We start from the raw sequence: 23,609 nt of genomic DNA on the forward strand, positions 1-23,609 counted from the left end.
TTTGCTGTATTGCTTGATTTGAATGCTTGTTTGTTACTTGTTACGCTATACCTGAGTTGGCCAATATGTCAGCAGTGCCTGCTGTACTATCATAAAGAAATGCATGCCTAGTTCATTTGAGTCCTTAACTTTTCCTCTGAACTTCATCACAAGACTATCTTCCTAGTTTATATGAGGCCAAACTGTTAAGTGCTTTCTCAGATTATTTCAACTGCTTAGATGCCTTGGCAACTTAAATATACCGGTGGTACACTCCCTTTCAACTAGGGATGTCAACTGGGTCCCGTTTAATCCCGATTAAAGTCCACTAGTGGTATGATAGTTAAAAAGTGTTTTTGTTTTTGGAGGAAAATGAACTAGGGAGCTAGCAAAAACTAACTAGATGGGACTGGCGGATGTCGTTTATTTGCCACTTACATCCCTAGTTTCATCTTACCATTTTAATCTCTTTTCGGCTGATGCTGCTTCGAACCATTTAAATATAGCTTGCCACGCTTGGCAATAATTCGTATGTCATTTACCATGTAAGCTTACTGCCCGGATCATGCGATAACCATCTCTTACTTATGTCCAGCGGAAACCTTTCAAGATGCCGTTCACACTAGGACACAATGTACAACCCCAGAATCTATTTGTGGAAGCAGTGCGCCATCCATGTTACCAGATGGTAGCAGTTCAGAGGCAACACCACCGGAGAGCAGTCTGAGCACAGATATTATAGTTCTCGAGGCTCTACTAGAGGCAGAAAGAGATGGTGTGGCTCCCATGAATGAGGTAATCTCGATCTTGAAGCTGGAAATCATGCAATTAGCTGCATGCATTATGCAAGCAACCCAAGAATTGGAGGAAGTAAGAATGTTGCATTTGAAGACGGAGGAGGTCCTGCTGCTTCTACTATCTGAAGCCCAGAGTAATCCCAGTTCTTCTTTAGATACCAGTTGAAATTGTCATTAGATTATTGTACTTGCATGTTGTGTCATGTCTCTGAATGGATTATGTTGTAAGACACCCTATGTTGTCCATGAGTTGTAATGATCCGAATTTTGTAGGCAAGGTAATCCTCAGTACTTGTATGATTGACATAAGGTGAACTGTTTTTCGTGTGAGCATATTGTATTGGATGAAATAACTGTTTGACTCAAAGTGTATCCAACCTACTGAATTCGAAGATCATGGCATTTCTAAATCATAATCATATATAAAGGTGGAATAAATCTTTGTTGTGGTTTTGAAGAAATAAATAAAAAAACGTAGAATTATCGGTGGATATTCGTAATTGAATAAAAATTGGATTTGGATTTAGTTGCCAGGGCCCAGGGCAAACGTGAATGCTAATTCTCCCAAGTTTTGAATGAAGCGGCTAAACATACAATATCATTTGTGGGCTGCCCGAAGCAAGTGTTCGCGAGATGGAAATTGCTGTCTACCCCTGACACTTGACATCCTTATCGACCGGATTTACACTGCTGTCGATAGGGGTAGACTAGTAACTTCAATAAGACGTGACACGACGGCCTTTGAGCCCATTCAGACACAGTGGGCGCCAAACCTGGGTGGCAAAACACATTTGATTCAAGCTCGTCCGAAAGACATGTGTCTCTCCCTCCATTTCCCCATTCATCCATGGTGGGCGGCAAAACAAACTCTCCTCGTCCGAAATTGATGTAGGCTAATATTTTAAATAGGGGTAGATGTGTACCTTCCCTCAGACGTGACACAACCGCCCTACCTGTCAGCCCCGTTCATACACCGTGGGCGCCAACCATGCGCGGCAAAACACCCTCTCCTCACCCAAAACCGTTACCGGCAAATATTTGGGAGGTGCGAGATTACTGTCCTATCCCCAACCGACGTGATGTCCAAAATTTTAAACGGGGGATAAGTTCGTAACTTTCCCACATTTCAGACAAGCGCGTCCCAAAGTTTGACATCCCCTCCCTCTCCATTTCCCCATTCATACACCTTCAGCGCCACGACAACCTCCCCACTGCGGCTAGCCTCCTCCATCCGCCACCCCATCCTCCACCTTGCCGGAGCCGCAACCCCTACCCCGTCGTCCACTGCAAGAGATGGATGTCTCTCATCCACAGCGCCGGACCAGGATCCTTTCATCGCTTCATCTCGCTTCATCGGCGCCGTCGTCCACCTTGTCGTTGCCGCTCCTACGACCGCCTCGTCCATGGCAATAGGATTTATCCCCCGACCCGGCCGTCTGCCGTCTAAAGTCTTCTTCCCCGCCGCCGACAGCCATCGCACCCGCAGCACCCTCTACGAATCAGCAGGGGCCTACACGGCGTCGCAAGAGAGGTGGTACTCTTCTGTATGTTCTTAAGTTATTGATCTCACCCGGAAAATAGATCGTAAATTGTTTACTGTACTTTTCTTGTCCGTACCAAATCATAGTGGCTAGTTGAAAGCTAACATTGGTTGCGCAATAGCTTTGCCCGGTTTGCACCTTCAGATACGCCATCGCACAGTCACTATACTCATAAAGCTTATGGTTTCCCCCATTTGTATTCACTACCATCATCGTAGGTGCTTCACTGCTTCGTGTCATGCTAGCACTGCTCCTCGAGACATCAACCCATCAAGCGAAACAACATGCCACTCATAATTCCAAAGCTTACATGTTGAAGTACAAATCTGATATGATGCTCATATTACTAAAACAGAGAACGTTTAATTGGTCACCTAATGTTCCTATATTCATTTCGAAAAGCATGTGCGCCACCCATTGGTCCAGCTAGTTCCACTTTCCTGATTTTACTCTTGATGCTTAGGGTTTTTCCCTTTTATCTACTCTACTATGATCTGTGTAGGTGCTTTATGTCGTACTAGCATTACTCCACCCTTCAAGCTAAACAACACAACACTCAAAATTCCAAACCTTAGTTGTTCAAATATGATTGTGATATGATACTGATATTAGTTAATAGACACATTTAATTGGTTAGCTAAAGGTCCCACTTGAGTTTCCAAATGCATGTCGCGACATATAGAGAGACAGCAGAATTGCATTTCTTTGTCACTTGTTGACTGTACTTTCTTGTCCATACCAAATCTTAGTTGTTATTTCAAAGCAAACATCGGTTGCTAACTACCCTTTGCGCGGTTTGCAGCTTCAGATCTGCCATCCCACTGCCACGGTCAACACCATACTCATCATGCTTACGGTTTCCCCATTTTATGATGACCACGATCAGCCTACGTGGTTCGTGTCGTAATAGCACTACTCCACCCATCGAGATAAACAAGCTTAGTTGTACAAATTTAAATATGATATTATGCTGATATTAGTAAAACTGAGAGATGTTTAATTGGTCAGCTAAATGTTCCTACTTTAGTTTCGAAATGCATGTGAGCCACATATGGAGAGACCGGAAGGAATAGTATTTCTCTGTGCGCTCTGGTTCATCATGGGTGGCCAACCGACATTGTATAGAAAGACTTGTAATATCTTCAATCTGCTTGCTCTTCTGCTCTTCTTTAAGATGATCCTCTTCTCTTGCGGTCGACTGGTCAGGTCGAGTTATTCTCCCTTAGTATATTTTGAATCTGTCAGGTCAGGTCGACTTGTTCTTCTTTACTATATGTTGAAGCTGTCATCTGCGAAGTATCATCACTTCTGGAGCTATCATATTTTCAGTAGTAGGCCACATTATATTAATGCACACACCAAATTACAGCATGCATGGCACCTCTTAGAAGAATTGCAGAGATAGCACAAAGTGGTTTACAGGGAGGAAGTATTGGATTAGAATCACTTCTGCATTACAAAGATAATCTCACTTGTTTTTATGTTTTCATGCATGTCAGGTATTGAACATTATCAAAATGAATATGAGAATGGGCGCACGAGAGGAATATTGTGGAACAATCCACTGGCTAACAAACTTGGCATGGTGGAGGATGGCCTATCTTATTCACCCATCAAGGTGCTTGCTCTAACTTGGCAAACTTTTATTGGTCGCACATATTTTGCATCTGACCTCTTGCATTACTTCTACTTTGTTACACCATCTGCTTAGTTTAAGCATCATATATGAGTATATGCCATACCTATCCATTTTCTGTACCTATTCGATGTGTCGTCATACTATTTTTTCCAGCCAAATGTTGTTCTTTCGTAATAGATGTCCAAAAGGAAGAGGGTGAGTGCAGATCCTCAAGGAGTACAAACTAGGTATTTGGAAAAGGTAGTGATGCCTGTTAAATCAGATAGATCAGCAGCCACAGAAAACACAGGCCCAACTGTACCACACTTCACCCCTACTCCAGTGGACAAACCCCTATTAGAACTCCTGAGAGCCCAGCGTCAGGTCTGTCTATGATATCAATTCAAAATTTAAACTCCTAAATTTCTGCATGTGCCTTACGTTCTCTCTTGTATGAAAACTAATTTCAGATGAATCTCCTTGCTAAAGGATCATAGGATCTCACGACAATACCGGGCTCTACATTGCTCTTGTCAGTACCTCTTGCCCTTTGTCAGCATACTTACACTCATTGCTATTTGACTATGTAGCATCACTATAAATGTTCGCTTCTTTATCCTCCCTTTGCTTGAAATTATAAGATCTATCTTTACTCTTAGATAAATGTAGAATTAACACAATGGTTATGAAGTTTTGGATTGCTCATGTAAGTACCTGTTGTCATGTACTCCCTCTGTATCGAATTAATTGTTGGTCAATTGGATGTATTTAGAACTTAATAGTGCTAGATACATCCATTTGAGCGACAAGTAATAACGGACGGTGGTGGTATTACTGTACTTGCATCGCGAGATAGTTGATTGCCTAGCATTACTCTGCATCTTATCTGCCATACCCTCCACTTTCTCCAAATTATCATATCTACATTTACTCTTACCAAAATGTTGAATAAAGCCAATGCCACTGCACACCTTGATGTCTACATTCCTCTTGTCAGTACCTTTTGCCTTGTAACGTTGTACTTAATTAATTGCTATTTGATTATATATCATCAGTCTGCACCTGAGCTTCATTATCCTCTGTTTCTTCCAATATTATTTGATCTATATTTACTCTTTGCAAAATGTAGAATAATGGCAACGCTTATAAAGAATTTTCTTTGGGGAATTTATTGAATTATCCTTCTATCAACATGGAGAAGGGCTTTGTCCAGCCCGTGTTAACATGTAATGTAAGTTCATCCTTCTTAAGCCTTCAAACTTTGTTCTAGTATAGATTTGGATAGGCATCATTTCCTCCACTTCTGTTTACTTTGTTGTTTACATCTGATTGGATGTTTGCAACAACTACCAGTTTTAAATTGTAGTTGTAAAAACATGTTCCTTATGCAACACAGATCCATTTATTTGCTTATATAATTGTGAAACCTGTTACGTGTCTCCTTATTTCTCTTTCATAGTCGTATCTCTTATGTCAGGTAGAACTTTAGGGAAGATAGTGAGCCAAACCATCTTGAGGACAGCGAGATGACCCCCAAGGTCGTGTCTTGATGAAGACAGTGAGTTGAAGCTACTCACGAGCAGGTGTGAGACAACCTTTGTATAGTCGCTCCCTCAATCAGTTCGACTTCTTCAGTCTCAACTTAAAGCAGAAAGGCTTGCTTCAGCTCAGCTCCGACTTGAAGTCAAAGATATAATGAAGATGTCAGGGGACTGTCGTGCGCACTATGGTGCCATATAGCTAGGGATGAAGCATCTATCGTTGACACAACTGAGGTCTCATCAGCTTGTTCGGCTGCTTGCGGGGCCCGACCTTGCCAGGCCTAGTGCCTTCTGAAGTGCTCTCAGTTTTGTATATTCTTTTGTCGGTGTGTTTATATGCACTGGTGGTGACCTTTGATGCCCAGTGTATGTAATCCGCGGTCATGTTGCGCTTTATTATCACCGGTAGCGAACTTTGATTCCCAGTGGATGTAATATGCCGTAATTTCTTTATTGTATAGTCTAGGTTTATTCTTTGGTCGGTATGCTGTAATTTAGGCCGGACGGTTCAGTGGATCTCAGTGTTGTCAGTCTTCAGGCCAGCCCGTTACTCATATGGGCCAAAACGTGGGCCTATAATCATCTTGGGCCATTAGCAGGTCTAAACCTATAGTAGTTTCCCGCCTTTAATAGGCCGAGTAAAGTTCTGGCCAGCTAGGCCAGAGAATACCATGGGCTTTTAACACGCTAAAACCTCGATTGGGCTAGCGTTGACCCGAAAAATTCACGGGCCAATACATGCCGAAACTGCCTAAGGCCCATGTTGGGCCCAAATAGGATGAGAAGTTAACATGCCAAAATATATCTTGGGCCTGTTTGGCCCAATAAAATTATGGGGTTTAAGCAGGCCGGTATCCACGCGGGCCATAGGCCTAAAAGTGTCACTGGCCATTATCAGATGGGCTGTAAGCAGGCTGGATTCAACACGGGCTGTAATTAGGCCCAACTGTTACACGCGCCATTAACAGGCCGATAGGCCAGTTGGGCTGAAATTTATCCATGAAGACTACGGGCCATTAAGAGGCCTAAAGTTACTTCGGACAAGAAATAGCCCAGTTTCTGCATGGGCCGTTAAATGACCTAAAGTTAAACTGGGCCGACAACGTCCCAGATCCTCCATGGGCCGCTAACAGGCCGAAACTATTATCGGGCCGAACTGGTAAACAGGCATTTAACAGGCTGAAATACAAACCTGTCTTAGAATGGGCCCAAAGGTACAGTGGCGTGTTAACAGGCCTGATCCGATATGGGCCGTAATTTGGCTCAAAACTCGGCAGGCTGTGAACGGGCCTGATCTGATATGGGCCTCAATTTTACCCAAACACATGGTAGTCACACATTTAGGAAAGAAAGTGAAAGGGGAGGGCAAGAGTGGTTCGAGGCTGTTAACGGGCCAGCCCACTAGTGTCTGAAAAAACATGGTGGGCCTTTAGCTGGGTCGGCCTTTTCACTGGAATGGGCCTCTATTGGGCCATGCCACGTGTCGATGTATGATAGGCGCCTCCTGTCCAATGAGTGGATGACATCTGTCCCGACGAGGAGCTGACACGTGGTTCCGTCGGCCAATGAGAATTTTACAAGTGGAAAATCCCCATTGGTCCGGGCTGTTAACGGGTATCAGATCCAAAACCGGACCCGATAGCTTAACGGCAAGCCGTTACGGTCAATGCCACGTGTCGGTCACCCTTGACGAAAGCACTTCTATGACGCGTGATATATCATCATGGAAGTGGACACTTCCGTGATGATAATTTTGGTAATGTCATGGAACACTTCTACGACAGCACAGGTATGACTATCTTGATTCTGTCATAAAATTATCATGCATGTACATGCATGACAGAAAACGTGACCTACTGTGACAAACACGTATCATCACGGAAGTGTCTTTTTTTGTAGTGTTTATATCATATTGCTTGAGTTTATCCCTCTACATCATGTCATCTTGCTTAATGCGTTACTCCGTTCTTATGAACTTAATACTCTAGATGCATGTTGGATAGCGGTCGATGTGTGGAGTAATAGTAGTAGATGCAGAATCGTTTCGGTCTACTTGACACGGACGTGATGCCTATATTCATGATCATTGCCTTAGATATCTTCATAACTATGCACTTTTCTATCAATTGCTCGGCAGTAATTTGTTCACCCACCGTAATATATGCTATCTTGAGAGAAGGCACTAGTGAAACCTATGGCCCTCGGGTCTCTTTCTTATTATATTGCATCGATTTTATTTACATCACATCTTGTTTATTATTTTGCAATCTTTACTTTCCAATCTATACAACAAAAATACCAAAAATATTTACTTTACTATCTTTATTAGATCTCACTTTTGTGAGTGACCGTGAAGGGATTGACAACCCCTTTATCGCGTTGGTTGCAAGGTTCTTGATTGTTTGTGCAGGTACTAGGTGACTTGTGCGTTGTCTCCTACTGGATTGATACCTTGGTTCTGAAAAACTGAGGGAAATACTTACGCTACTTTGATGCATCACCCTTTCCTCTTCAAGGGAAAACCAATGCAAGCTCAACGGGTAGCAGCAAGCACCACATGTTGAAGGATCTATGACAATATAACTTCTATGTGAATATGAACAAACATAAACCATTATGTTGTCTTACTTGTCCAACGTCAACAATTTTGGCATATAATATTTTGATGGGGGATCACAATCACAAAATATTTCCAAGATAGTGTATTTGCATGTGAAAGTTCTCTTCCTTATACTAATTATTCGTGTATTGCTTGTATGACCAATATTGTGATTGTCAAGCCTCAAAAGATTTCACTTTCTAAACCCAATGTGAAGCTACCACTAGGCATGATATGATTTCAACCTCATGACATTCAATTTATTCAACAATTTACTCATAGGATATAAGTGAAGCACAAGAGTAAATGACAAGCTACTCCAAAAGGATATAAATGAAGATCATGAGCATAAAATTTCTTTCTCTCAAATTAATTTAAATGAAGCAAGAGAGAATTTCTTCAAAAATACTAAAGCACACCGTGCTCAAAAAAATATAAGTGAAGCACTAGAGCAATTCCAAAGAAAAGTGCTTCGTTGACGGGATGTGAATGCCGCTTACTTAGCCTCCCTGACAACTATTTGAGGACTCTATTTTATTTAAAAACTTTCAGATCTAAGTACTTTATTAAACCAGCAAGCAAAATGAAAATAAAATGTCATTCTAAGAATAGCACAACTCATGTGAAGAATCAAAAACTTAGGCTCAACCGATACCAACCGATAATTATATATGAAGAAAGGTGGTGTCGGGGATATACCCCGCGGTATAAACCGTCAGATGTATGACCCGGCTAGAGCTTGGCGATTCACTGGCGACCCGCTTGGACCTGGCGGTTTATGATTCATTGGTAATCCGGCAGGCAGGTCAGAGGAGCGACAAGACCCGGTGGCCCAACGGGCGGTTCATGAAAGGCCGGCTCATGTTATGGTGGGCCGGTTTAAGAGGAAGACATAAGGAATATTCTCCTACAAAGCAAGCAAGACTAGGACTCCACTTGTAATAGAGTAGTCCTAATCCAACTAGGACTAGTCATGTAAACTGCCCCTTCAACATATATAAGGAGGGGCAGGGCTCCCCAAAAGGGGGACAAGAAACAATCTCTAGGGCTAGACACAAAGAGCCGGTTTACCGGCGACTCCCTTGTGATGATAATGAGACCTAGCCTCAAACAGCATGTAGGGTTGTTACCGGATGATGTTTCCCGGGGCCCGAAGCTGTCTAAACCCTTGTCTTGTGTTGCGTCTCTCGATTCCGCTCAACCCCTCTCAAGCTACCACATAGATGCGTTGGCCTCATGACTAAGTCCTCACACTAGGACATCTACCATGACAATTCCACGACAGTTGGCGCCCACCTTGGGGCCTGCGCACGGTGGTGTTGAGTTCTTGAAGGGATCTTTCTCAGGGATCGAGAGGTTCACAATTAATCCGGACGACCATGGACAGAGCTGGCAAATTTATTGTTGGGAAATCAGAATTATGGTTAAATTTTTTGGAGCCAGCAGATACAAGATCCGTAGAGTTGTTAGGGTTTGGCTGCGGCGCCTCACGCGTTGCACGGCGACCCATTGGATCCGAGCACAGATTGTTTTGTTCGCTACAGATGAGACCGGACAAGAGTCTGATTCGATGTCACCAAGTAATCAGGTTGATGCGTTGGTTTTAAGTAGTGGCCGCAAATCCCTAGTTTGATATGAGTATTTTCTACTGCAACTACACGCATTACAGTATCCGGGTCAGTTTGCTGCTCCTCTTTGTGTCCACATCAGTATGGATGAAGGCTGATAATGAGTGTTTAATCCGGCTGCAAAATCCAAGGAATCAACTAGTACTTGCACTAGTACGTAACCAAGACTAGTACTAATTGAGTGCTGCATTATTTTAGTACTACTACATCTACAGCCACGAAGGCACCTACCAGGTCATGGATAAAGAGTGTTTTTTCTCCGCGGTGTCCAGAGCAATCAGCAATCTGCTGGCCGTGTTCATCGAGTCGTGGTTCCAAAAAGGAAAGGGAACAATTCCATCAGAATAAGAGAAGAAAGAAGCCAGACTCGATCTCTGAGCTACCCCTGTGCAGACCGTGAAGAAAGAAGTCGTTCCGCCCGTGCACCCGCCTCTGATTCGCCTTTCGCTGGCCCCGCCGGGCTGCGTCAAACCGGCTGCCCGCCTCTGAACTGCCGAGGCCGTGACCCGCCGACCTCAACTCTGCTGAGCTGCCTCGCTACTGCAGCTCCCCGCCCGCCGGTTCACCACAGTTGCGAGCTGCTGTCGTCCACGCGCGCCGGCTCACCAGCCACGCCCATGCCCTTGCCCCTCCTCTGCCATGCCCAGTCTTAAACCGCCGGTCCGCTGCCTCTGTCCCCAAGGCCGGTCTACCCTTCCAGTGAGCCGGTTCTGCCGCCGCAAGTCACCACCACCAAGTGGCCTCGCTGGCATGTCGAGCCGCCCCGGCCACGCCGCCTCGCCTCATTTCCAAACCGCCGCGCACTGAGTTTTCTGCTGCTAATTTACCGCAGCATTATGGATTGGACAACTCCGACCACACGGATCCGCTAGTCACGACCCGGACACGGATGGTCCACGGGCTCGATCTTTTACTGCGACTCGCATCGTTGAACCGCCGGACTCCGTCATCGCCAGCTCGAACCTATAGACCGGTCTTACAGCGCCTCAAATTACCGGCATCCCGAGCAGCGACCACGGGCTTCCCCTACAGCGCTTCAATGGAGAAGTGCCGTGGACCGCTGCCATGCTCACCTCTGCACCTGGCTTCTGCAGCAGCCGACCGCAGCTGCCTTGTCCATTGTTGGAAAGAAAGAGGAAAAGAGAGAGGCAGAATAACAGCCATGTACTCGCATGCATGAGACATCCACTAGCGGCGCGGCCCCCAACAACCATTGACTTTCCAAAGCATATCACGTGAAAAGTGCTACCACAGGTTGCCATTTCAAATAACGTGAGGCTATACTGCTCCATCATCACTAGTATTCATAGTCCTCCGGACCTTTTCAGTCTGCATATGGATCATCTGTCGAATGGACATGATGTACGATTGCACACAGATCATCTACCTTCCAGATCATCAGGTGACATCCATCTAGGTTTATTTCATTAGTGCATATTGTTCTTTGTCAAAGGACAATTACTTTGATCTGTACATTTTTGTATACAGGATAATTCTTCACTATAAAAGTGATTTATACGGCGAGTACGGAGTGCCCGCTAGCAATATTCCGCACCGTCACTCGCCCGTGTTGTGCTACTGAATGTATATGTGAGCAAATCGCCGCCCCCCGCTTCATCAAACACACGGGACTGACTCGTCGTCCATGCCCGCGGCCGGCTCACCCGTGTCCGTGACGTTTTTCCAACAGCGTTGCCGACTCATCCGTCCGCACTGGTTTACGACGCCGCGGCCAACTCGTCCGTCCAACAACAAAATACCAGGTGTTATCCTTTCTGTGTATTTTATCAGCACATATTAAATCATTTGAGAACAATTACTCTGGTCTGTGATATTTTTTCGCAGGACCATTATTTCTTACAAAAAGGTGTTGCAAAAGGGGTGTGGGCAAGTACTATTTTTTGCACTAGCACTCATCCTGCGCAGGTTGCCACCCCCGCTATATCAACACACACAATTGACTTATTGTCCGCCCCCACGGCCGATTCTCCCATCCGCACCGGCGTACAAACACCGTGGCCGGCTCATTCGTCTACTCCGGCGGCCGACTCACCCGTGGTGATCATCAAGTCCGCCGTGGATAATTTCTGACCTAACATATCAAGGTGAAATTTGTCCAATCAATTTTTATTAATACATTTTTTATTCCTTAAAAAGAACAAATTACTCCGGCTTGCGATATTATTTATGCAGGAGCAATTGTTAATCACAAAAGTTATGGCCGAGTCATGGATGCATAGCTCGCACCACCATTATAATGCGCTAGCATCTGGCCACACTATCAAGCTCGGTGAATATATCTGCAAGCCATCATTCTGCAAACCAGTTTACATCAACATGATGTGGTTAACTCGCCCGTCCGCACCGGCTTATAATGCCGCGGCCGACTCATCTGCCTGAGCCGCCTCTGATGTTGCGGTCATCTTTGTCGTCCGTTTCTCGCGACCTGGTCTACATGAACACACCGGGCCGCACCTGTCTGCATGAGTTGTTTATTGAGTATAAAGCCAGTCACTGCTCAGGTAGCCATGTTTTCTTTCAAATTGGAGGCAAATTATCATCAACCGTCGTTTGCACTGGACGACTCAATGAGCAGGCGCACAAGTCGCCGCCACTACAATTTGGTTAAATTTCAAGGAGCCAGTTGGAAGGAACCATTGGCCGAGTTGCTGACATGGCTCATACGGGATCATTTGTAAACCCGCCACAGTCACCTCAACCTTCTGTGGATTCACACCGTGCTATCAACACCAATGATGTACAGGTTATGCCGGTTTATATCACAGTCAAATATGGAGAGTTTCAAGCCAACTCCTCGAGTCACCTTTGAAACTCGAGGGCTACGATGACATGACTCAGCAAATCTTGCCAGTTTCAGCAAATTTAAGAACCCCAGGACGATGGAGGGAAAGATAACCCGGTCCCGGAGGCTACTGTTATATTGATGAAAATTTAGAAGCCGTCAGAAAATTTCCGGCTTAGAATGTATATGACAGTTACAAAATCCCGGCTCAATGAAGAAGTTCCGGGTCATCAGAAAGGATTCCGGTTTAAAATCCGGCTCAAGGGAAGTCAGTCTCACTGAAACTCTCAAATATCCGGTTTACAATCCGGTTCAAGGGAAATCTGTTCTCCCACAAAGCTTTGACGCTCTCAATATCCGGTTCAATATCCCGGTTCAAGAAGAATTTATCTCTTGCAAAAGTTAAAGGTTGCCGAAGCGGACCTACTGCCATGATGCGCGGTTCAAACATGGGTATCCTGCCTTATTGGCTTATCATATATAAAAATCACTCGGGGGCTTGGTCGTATTCGAACCAGAGCTACACCTCTTGGTCGGCGCAAGGCCACCAATAAAATCACTTGGGGCCTTGGTCGTATTCGAACCATAGCTACACCTCTTGATCGGCTAACAGCCAAAAGAAAATTATTTCGGGGCCAAAGAGAGTGTTTCAAAAGAACAACTCAAACATGGACACACACTGAGCACAGCTCAAAACGTTACTTGGGGATTCTTTGCTATCGAAATGAACTTAGAATCTACACTTGTAATGGGCTATCAAGCCATGGCTTGGAAGCCTGGTGTATACACCTAAAACCCCGGGTTAACCTGCCACTTTAAGTAAGTCACTCCGCCCAGGTAAACCTGGTATGACCCTTCAAACTTTGACAAGTTACTCTAAAATAAAGACCCTGAACTTGTCAAGTTAAAACGATGATTAGTTAAGGATTGAGGACCATCTTAAAAGGCTTTGCAAAATGGTTTAACTCAGTGGCCTGGCAGCCCATGAAAAGCCTCGAATTTGGGGCATTGCAGCCCGTGAAAAGCCTCGACTACAACGGTTTTATTTGCCTTTTGTTAAGTTTTGCTTTCTTTTGATAAAGATTTGTGATGATTTTAAACCGGTGTTTATCAACCCGGTCGGGCTGTCAAGTACAAGTTGTCAGTACATGATCAGTTATAATCCGGCGCTTATTAACCCGGTCTGGTTTCGACTCTAAGTCGCCAGTATTGAATAAACCGGTGTTTATCACAACCCGGTACGGTTTTATCATAAACCGGCGCAGTATGAAAGGAGTTATCATTACTCAAGATTGGGGTTATCACCTTCACTACAAAAGTTGGTAAACCGACGATGTGTTTCAATGTCATAGGTATGATATATTTCATATTTGATTATGCTTAAAGTGCGGCCTTGGTTATAAACCCGGGTTATATGTTGGGCATTATGACCCGTCCGGCGGTAAACCGCCAGGACACTTCAAACTTGTTGTATGCAGAAACAGGTTGAATAAAGCATGATTATAAATCACCGGCGTTTATTAACCCAGCCTGACTTTCGACTATAAGTCGCCAGTATAATGATAAACTATCCAGTGTTTATTAACCCGGCCTGGCTTTGGACTATAAGTCGCCAGTATATATATTTGGATTGCGCCAGTGGAATCATGCGCTTATAAATCATTGGATTATATTATTCAAATCTTCAAATAGCCAACATGGCTGGATTTTATTATGGTTATCAGTAACCAGTATTATGATTAAGGTTTTCAAAGTCGCTTTAGCACAATGGCTATTATGTTATCAATGGATATGATTTATTCTACAATTGACCAAATAGTCCCGAGTCACTGCAGGCTTACGACCCGGCACTTGGGGGCTACATTATTCAAGTCGAGATTATATCTGCAAGTCTCATGTCGCTGCAAGCATGCACCATGACACTTGGGGGCAAATGCAAAGTCATTTTTATTGGCCTTATTGAAGACCCGACTCATCACATCATAATGAGCCGGCCCTTGGGGGTTACCATTTGCTCCTATCAATAATTCAAGGTACACAAGTCTTAACCCATTATATTGAAGAATCCACTACTCAGTTGGTAAAGCACAAAGCTCTTAACCTTGTGGACGTGGGTTCAAGCTCCATGATGGGAGTTCAATCATATGATATTATTTTCAATGAAGTATGTATAAAGTCCCAGCTCAGTATTATCTTACTGAGCCGGCCCTTGGAGGCTACACGTTGTTGTTAAAGTTTACATGATCATATTTACAAAGTCCCTGCTCATTATTGCATAATGACCCGACACTTGGGGGCTACATATCTGGAATACTCAGTTTATGGCTAGTGATTGAGATGAACAAACTGGATTTTTTCAAGCTTGTGACATTCATATTGAAGCAAGTCTTAAGTTGTTACTATGTTCCCTTCTTAAGACTTGGGGGCTACAGGTAATATGCATATAAAGGAGGAACATTTTCAAATTCTCAGCTTTGGGCAAATCAGGAAGATTAATTGTGTGACCCGGTGTTGGCAACAATCATAACCCGACGTCTATAAACGGTCATGACCCGGGATCATCAGTTTTTATAACCCGACAATTTTGGCAATGATAAACCGGCAAAGTTCAACGTTCTTAAACCGACAAGTTCTACATTTTCAAAACCGGTGGATATCAGTTAAATATTTGAAGACCAATATTTTTATCAAATCAGAGCATTGAAGGCCGATTCAAATGGATTCTTTATTTACAAAATATCTTCGGCAAGCAAATTGATTATGAAGCTGGTCTATTGACTCGGATATTTCAGAAGGAAGAAATAACAAGGACTTAAGGATGATCAGATGCCGGCTTACAAGAATATTTAACCCGGAGCACAACCTGTCAAATTCGTTCTTGTGTTTATGTTGCAGGATCAGTTTAACATGGATAAATCCAAATTAAACTGGGGGCTAATGTCGGGGATATACCCCGCGGTATAAACCGCCGGATGTATGACCCGGCTAGAGCTTGGCGATTCACTGGCGACCCGCTTGGACCTAGCGGTTTATGATTCATTTGTAATCCGGCAGGCGGGTCAGAGGAGCGACAAGATCCGGTGGCCCAATGGGCGGTTCATGAAAGGACGGCTCATGTTATGGTGGGCCGGTTTAAGAGGAAGACATAAGGAATATTCTCCTACAAAGCAAGCAAGACTAGGACTCCACTTGTAATAGAGTAGTCCTAATCCAACTAGGACTAGTCATGTAAACCGCCCCTTCAACATATATAAGGAGGGGCAGGGCTCCCCAAAAGGGGGACAAGAAACAATCTCTAGGGCTAGACACAAAGAGCCGGTTTACCGGTGACTCCCTCATGATGATAATGAGACCTAGCCTCAAACAGCATGTAGGGTTGTTACCAGATGATGTTTCCCGGGGCCCGAAGCTGTCTAAACCCTTGTCTTGTGTTGCGTGTCTCGATTCCGCTCAACCCGTCTCAAGCTACCACATAGATGCGTTGGCCTCACGACTAAGTCCTCACGTTAGGACATCTGCCGTGACAATTCCACGACAGGTGGGATGCCTACCGGGGCATCCCCAAGCTTAGATACTTGAGACTTCTTGAAATATTATCTTGGGATGCCTTGGGCATCCCCAAGCTTGATCTTTTGTGTCTCCTTAATTCTTCTCATATCGCGGTTTTCCTAAATCTCAAAAGCTTCATCCACACAAAACTCAACAAGGACTCGTGAGATAAGTTAGTATAAACCAATGCAAAAACCTTGTCATTCTCAACTGTAGCAAATCACTTAAAATTATTATTCAACATTGAATACTAAATTCCTCTGCATATTTAATACTTCTATCCTCAAATAGAATCACTAAACAAGCAAACATATGCAAACAATGCAAACATAACAGCAATCTGACAAAACAGTACAGTCTGTAAAGAATGCAAGAGTATCAATACTTATTCAACACAAACAATTCTGAAAATTTAACACACTGTAGGACGAGTCCATGAGAAAAAACCGTGAGATCAAATCATGTGCGGATGACCCAGGACACACGTGACTGGGCGATCTGTCAGATTCAAGCCTAGACGATCGCTGGTGTTGCTCCAAGCTGGATTCGATTTAGATGTCATAAAATAAAAGGGCCATGACCCAGGCACGGACGGTCCACAGGCTCGGACTCCTCATGCGATCCGCCTCATTGACCCGTTGCGCCTCCATCGCCGTCGGTTCGCGCCTCCAACCCATTAGTCGTAATAACCCGGCATGGCCATCTACTGCTCCCGTGTCTCGGTGCCACCCGAGCGCCTCCGCCCCTGCCGCGAGGCCGCATGTATGAACCGCCCCGTCGTCGTGGCTTGCGGACGCGGCCTCGTTTCGCCTTGAATTTGAGCCACCGCCGCCACGGCCTTACCTTACTTCCACCTACGCCGGTCTCTGTTTCGGTCTCCGCCACCTCGCGCCCTATGCGCCGGTCCAGCTCCGAGCCCTCGTCGCCGCAGTGCTGAGCCGGCCATGCCTCTGCCGCCACAGCTCCTCCTCCTCCTCCAAGCTCAACCCGGACTGCTGTGCCCTCAGTGTTGCCTCGGCCGTGCTATCGCCTCCTCTACTGTGTGACGGCCTTGAGCCGCCACTTACAAACCGCCGGAGCGCCCTTACTCCGCTTACACGACCGCATCTGCAGCGGCCTCTATGACCCGGCCTTGTTGTTTTAAACCGGCGCCCCCGAGCTGCCACCTCCAAGTCGCCATGGTCGCGCGCCGTTCCGAGCCACAAGCCGCCTCCCGCATTGAACCGCCCATGGCCGCGCGCCGTTCCTCCCGGCGCCCTTCTACATCAAGCCGCCTCCCGCGCTGACCTCTGGCACCGCCACGCCGTTTTGCCCGGCACCTCCGAACCGTCCCCGCTACTAAACCGTCGTGGCCTCTGCGGTGACTCGCCCCTGCCTTGCACGGTCTGTGCGGAAAACCGCCGCCGTATGCCTCTATACTGCTCCACCTGCAAGATTTTTCCGCCGATGAACCGGCCGGGCGTCTCTGCCGACGTACCGCGAGCCGGGTCACTCGCCTGACACCTGCAGTAAACCACTAGTTGTCTCGCCGTGAAGTCGCCGCCCCATGGCTACGACCTAGCCTCGGAGTCAGCCATCTTCATCTCTGCCTGCTTCAGTCGTTGTTGACTGCCTCTGGTATTAAATTGGTCAACTGGTCTGCCGCCATGCTTCAACGGCTGCACGACAAACTGCCCCGCGGGTTCATCTGCTTTGAGCCGCCTCTGCTCAAGTCGGGCCACCCAGTCGGTTCTGCCGCACTGTGACACGCTCTGTTTTGTGAAACTAAAAGATTCAATTGCAAGATCTAAAGATATACCTTCATGCACTCACCTCCCCGGCAACGGCGCCAGAAAAGAGCTTGATGTCTACTACGCAACTTTATTCTTGTAGACACGTGTTGGGCCTCCAAGCGTAGAGTTTTGTAGGACAGTAGCAATTTTCCTCAAGTGGATGACCTAAGGTTTATCAATCTGTGAGAGGTGTAGGATGAAGATGGTCTCTCTCAAACGACCCTACAACCAAATACAAGAAATCTCTTGTGTCCCCAACACACCCAATACAATGGCAAATTGTATAGGTGCACTAGTTCGGCGAAAAGATGGTGAAACAAGTGTAATATTGATGGTAGAAATATGTTTTTATAATCTAAATAAATAAAAATAGCAAGGTATAGTAAACGGGCACAAAAACGGTATTGCTATGCTTGAAAATGAGGCCTAGGGTCCGTACTTTCGCTAGTGCAATCTCTCAAAAATGCTAATATAATTGGATCATATAACCACCCCTCAAAGTGCGATGAAGAATCACTCCAAAGTTCCTATCTAGTGGAGAACATAAGAATAAATAATTTGTAGGGTACGAAACCACCTCAAAGCTATTCTTTCCGTTCGATCTATTCAAGAGTTCGTACTAAACTAACACAAAGCTATTCTTTCTGTTCGATATGTCCTAGAGTTCGTACTAAAATAACACCAAAGCAAATTCATATTCATAATACTCAATCCAACACAAAGAACTTCAAAGAGTTCACCAAGATTTCTACCGGAGAAACAAAGACATGAATGTGCATCAACCCCTATGCATAGATTACCCCAATGTCTCCTCGGGAATCCGCGACTTGAGTGCCAAAACATATATCAAGTGAATCAATATGATACCCCATTGTCACCACGAGTATTCAGTTGCAAGACATATGTCAAGTGTTCTCAAATACATAAAAGTATTTAATCCGATAACAATGAAATCTCAAAGGAAAAAACTCAATTCATCACAACAAGATAGAGAAGGGAAAACACCATATGATTCGACTATTAACAAAGCCCGCGATACATCAAGATCGTGACATCTCAAGAACACGAGAGAGAGAGAGAGAGAGATTAAACACATAGCTACTGGTACAAACCCTTAGCCCAGAGGGTGGACTACTCCCTCCTCATCGTGGTGGCCGCCGGGATGATGAAGATGGCCATCGGAGATGATTCCCCCCTCCGGCAGGGTGCCGGAACGGGGTCTAGATTGGTTTTCGGTGGCTGCAGAGCCTTGCGGCGGCGGAACCTCTGATCTGGGTTCACCCCGAGGGTTTCTGGAATTTTTGGGAATTTATAGGGTAAAGAGGGGCTGCGGGAGGCCACCGAGGCGGGCACAACCCACCTTGGCCCCCAGGCACGCCCTGGTGGGTTGTGCCCCCTCGGGGCACCCCCCAGGTGCTGCTCTGGCCCATCTTGGGTGTTCTGGTCCATAAAAAATCTCCAAAAAGTTTCGCGGTGTTTGGACTCCGTTTGATATTGATTTCCTGCGATGTAAAAAACAAGCAAAAAACAGCAACTGGCACTGGGCACTGGGTCAATAGGTTAGTCCCAAAAAATGATATAAAGTTGCTATAAAATGATTGTAAAACATCCAAGAATGATAAAATAATAGCATGAATACTTCATAAATTATAGATACGTTGGAGACGTATCAAGGTGCCTCCGGAAGATGAAAGGATAAAGCCTAAATGAAAATTCAAGTTAACTAGGTGTGGTTATGAGGCTATGATTTGATTGAAGAGGCAGGATGACAGCAAATATGTGGTAGCCCGGTTTGTTCAATCACACACTCACCAACTTATTTCGCCAAGTAAGAGACATATCATCAAGTCAAATAGAGAAGTAAGTAGTGAGTTGAGGAGCAAACTACTTACATGTCATAAGGCAATGGTCGGAACATTTGCAGCGTATCACTTGCTTAGTGTAGAGAAGGGGGGGTCAACAAAATGTAGATTGCACAAAGCGTGACTTCCAAAATTGTCGGGGATATACCCCGCGGTATGACCCGGCCGGAGTTATAACCCGACTGGGACTTGGTAAACCGGCAAAGAGTTAAGACAGACAGTTAAACCAGACGGTAAACCGGCAGATGATAAATCGGCTGACAGTTAAGTCAGATGATAAACCGGCTGACAGTTAAGTCATGTGAGAACCCGGCTGACAGTTAAGTCAGATGATAACCCGACAGATGTTAAGCCAGATGATAAACCGCCAGATGTTAAGCCGGCTGACAGTTATGACCTGGCAGATAGAGTCGCTAGGGGTTAATAAGCCCAAGACGTTAAGTAGCCCAAGATGTTAAGAAGCCCATGAAGAGAAGTCAGAATACCTAGAGGGATAATATAGCTCCTAAAGGATGATTGTTTATGGTATGTTGCCGTAATTGGAGAATTTGACCTGGTGCTGACTTGCTGTTGTTCTGAGAAGGGCCTGATTACAGCATTTTGCAACAGCTCCTCTACTATTCTTTCAATCTCTGTTTTCTAGGTGATAGCATTTCGTCGGAATACAAATGGTGGCCCACGTTTAGAAAAGGAAATGAAAGAAGGCTACCGAAAGAACAAGCAACGGATTTCGCACTCATCCCTTGCTAAAGCGCATATTAAGTCTTAGTCCGAGATGGACTCTACATGTAACCCTCCCCTTCAACTTATATAAGGAGGGGCAGGGCACCCCAAGAAGGGGGAGAAATAATCTTAAGGGTTAGACACAACTAGGAGAGCCGGTTTACGGCAACTCCCTCGTGATGATAATGAAACCTAGCCATAAACAACATGTAGGTTTGTTATCGGATGATGTTTCCCGGGGCCAGAAGCTTTCTAAAACCCTTGTCTTGTGTTGCATCTCTCGATTCTGCTCAACCCCTCTCAAGCTACCACATAGATGCGTTGGCCTCACGACTAAGTCCTCACACTAGGACATCTGCCGTGTCAACTCCACGACAGTTGGCGCCCACCGTGGGGCTCGCGCACGGTGGTGTTGAGTTCTTGAAGGGATCTCTCCGAGGGATCGAGAAATTCACAATTTTCTAGATGAAGAAGAGCCATCGGCGGAAGGATTTACGTTATTGCTTTTGCAAACAGTCACATCTACTACTCGTATAAGATTCGAGGTAAAGGGTTGCGTTTTTTGCTGCCGCTGCAAGAACCTTGGCGATCCGCTGAGTCTGATAGTTTTTTGTTGTAGCTGCAGATGAAGTATCAAAGGGCACGTTTGCCAAAAGTGGTGGACTAGACAGCATCTTTCCTGCAAAAGTAATTCAGTGGGACGAGTCCATGAGAAAAAACCGTGAGATCAAATCATGTGCGGATGACCCAGGACACACGTGACTGGGCGATCTGTCAGATTCAAGCCTAGACGATCGCTGGTGTTGCTCCAAGCCGGATTCGATTTAGATGTCATAAAATAAAAGGGCCATGACCCGGGCACGGACGGTCCACAGGCTCGGACTCCTCCTGCGATCCGCCTTGTTGACCCACTGCGCCTCCATCGCCATCGGTTCGTGCCTCCAACCCATCAGTCGTAATGACCCGGCATGGCCATCTGCTGCTCCCGTGTCTCGGTGCCACCCGAGCGCCTCCGCCCCTGCCGCGAGGCCGCATGTATGAACCACCCCATCGTCGTGGCTTGCGGACGCGGCCTCGTTTCGCCTTTAATTTGAGCCACCGCCGCCACGGCCTTACCTTACTTCCACCTACGCTGGTCTCTGTTTCGGTCTCCGCCACCTCGCGCCCTATGCGCCGGTCCAGCTCCGAGCCCTCGTCGCCGCAGTGCTGAGCCGGCCATGCCTCTGCCACCACAGCTCCTCCTCCTCCTCTAAGCTCAACCCGGACTGCTGTGCCCTCAGTGTTGCCTCGGCCGTGCTATCGCCTCCTCTACTGTGTGACGGCCTTGAGCCGCCACTTACAAACCGCCGGAGCGCCCTTACTCCGCTTACACGGCCGCATCTGCAGCGGCCTCTATGACCCGGCCTTGTTGTTTTAAACCGGCGCCCCCGAGCTGCCACCTCCAAGTCGCCATGGTCGCGCGCCGTTCCGAGCCACAAGCCGCCTCCCGCATTGAACCGGCCATGGCTGCGCGCCGTTCCTCCCGGCGCCCTTCTACAACAAGCCGCCTCCCGCGCTGACCTCTGGCACTGCCACGCCGTTTTGCCCGGCACCTCCGAACCGTCCCCGCTGCTAAACCGCCATGGCCTCTGCCATGGCTCGCCCCTGCCTTGCACGGTCTGTGCGGAAAACCGCCGCCGTATGCCTCTGTACTGCTCCACCTGCAAGATTTTTCCGCCGATGAACCGGCCGGGCGTCTCTGCCGACGTACCGCGAGCTGGGTCACTCGCTTGACACCTGCAGTAAACCACCAGTTGTCTCGCCGTGAAGCCGCCGCCCCATGGCTACGACCTAGCCTCGGAGTCAGCCGTCTTCATCTCTGCCTGCTTCAGTCGTTGTTGACTGCCTCTGGTATTAAATTGGTCAACTGGTCTGCCGCCATGCTTCAACGGCTGTGCGACAAACTGCCCCGCGGGTTCATCTGCTTTGAGCCGCCTCTGCTCAAGTCGGGCGGCCCAGTCGGTTCTGCTGCACAGTGACATGCTCTGATTTGTGGCCGCCTTGATCCACCCCCAATCCATCAAACATGCTACAGCTACCTTTGCCTACAGCTGACTGCTGGCTTGCCGTGTTGGCTCTTTCTGGATGCGTTTCATGGATGTGTTGACTGACCAGTGGGGTTTAAAGGAAGTGGATAAAGATCAACTGACACCGTGAGTGAAATTTTGATCCGCACAAAGGATCATCTGTCGTCCGGACAAATCAGGTGATGTCCATCTGAGTCTATTTTAATTAACACATCATTTTTATCAAGCAACAGTTACTCTGGCTTGCAATATTTTGATGTGCAGGACAAATATTCACTACAAACGTGGTTTATATCACGGGTATGGAGCACGCGCTAGCAACCTTTGCGTCCGGCGTTTGTCCGTGCCACGTTACCCGACGAGTGGATGTGCGCGAGCCACTACCCTTGCGGTTTGGTTTACATTGATTTGCCGAAACCACGCCTGCTTGCTGTTCAATGAACGTGCGCAAGTCGTCGCCCCTGCGATCCAGCCTATTAAACGTGCTGGGTCGACTGACGGATACTGCTGAGGATCACAAGGTTCAAATACATCAGGTGATATCTGTCCAGACTATTTTAAATAGCACATATCAACTTTTTCTTTTGAGAACAATTACTCCGGTTTGTGATATTGTTTATGCAGGATAATTGGTCGCTACAAGAGCGGTAGCAACTCGCCTGCGTCCATACTGCCTCTCATGCTACGGTTGTTTTTACCGTCCGCCTCCGCGGTTTGGTGTATATCAACACACTGGAGTTACACCCCGTCTGTATGAACGGCTTATTGAGTACAAGCAAGTCACTGTTCTGGTGGCCTGGTTTATTTCAACAACTCTGGAGCAAATTATCATGTATCATCAAATCTCCGTTTGCACCTGGATGGCTCAATGGGCAGGCGCACAAGTCGCCGCCACTGAAGTTTGTTTAACATTAACAACCAGCTGGGATGAACCACTGGCCGGATTACTAACACAAATCATACGGGATCATTTATAACCCGACATGGACAGCCTCAACCTTCCGTGGATTCACATCGCGTTGTTAATGCTAAGGACGTACAATGAGTGTTGCAAAGATCGTCAACTCACCACCTGACCTCGAGCGTCAACATATTATAGTGTTCCGTTGTTTAATTATATGCCAGTTCATA

The sequence above is a fragment of the Triticum aestivum genome, chromosome 4D (genome assembly GCF_018294505.1).
Source record: "Triticum aestivum cultivar Chinese Spring chromosome 4D, IWGSC CS RefSeq v2.1, whole genome shotgun sequence".
NCBI lineage: Eukaryota > Viridiplantae > Streptophyta > Magnoliopsida > Poales > Poaceae > Triticum > Triticum aestivum.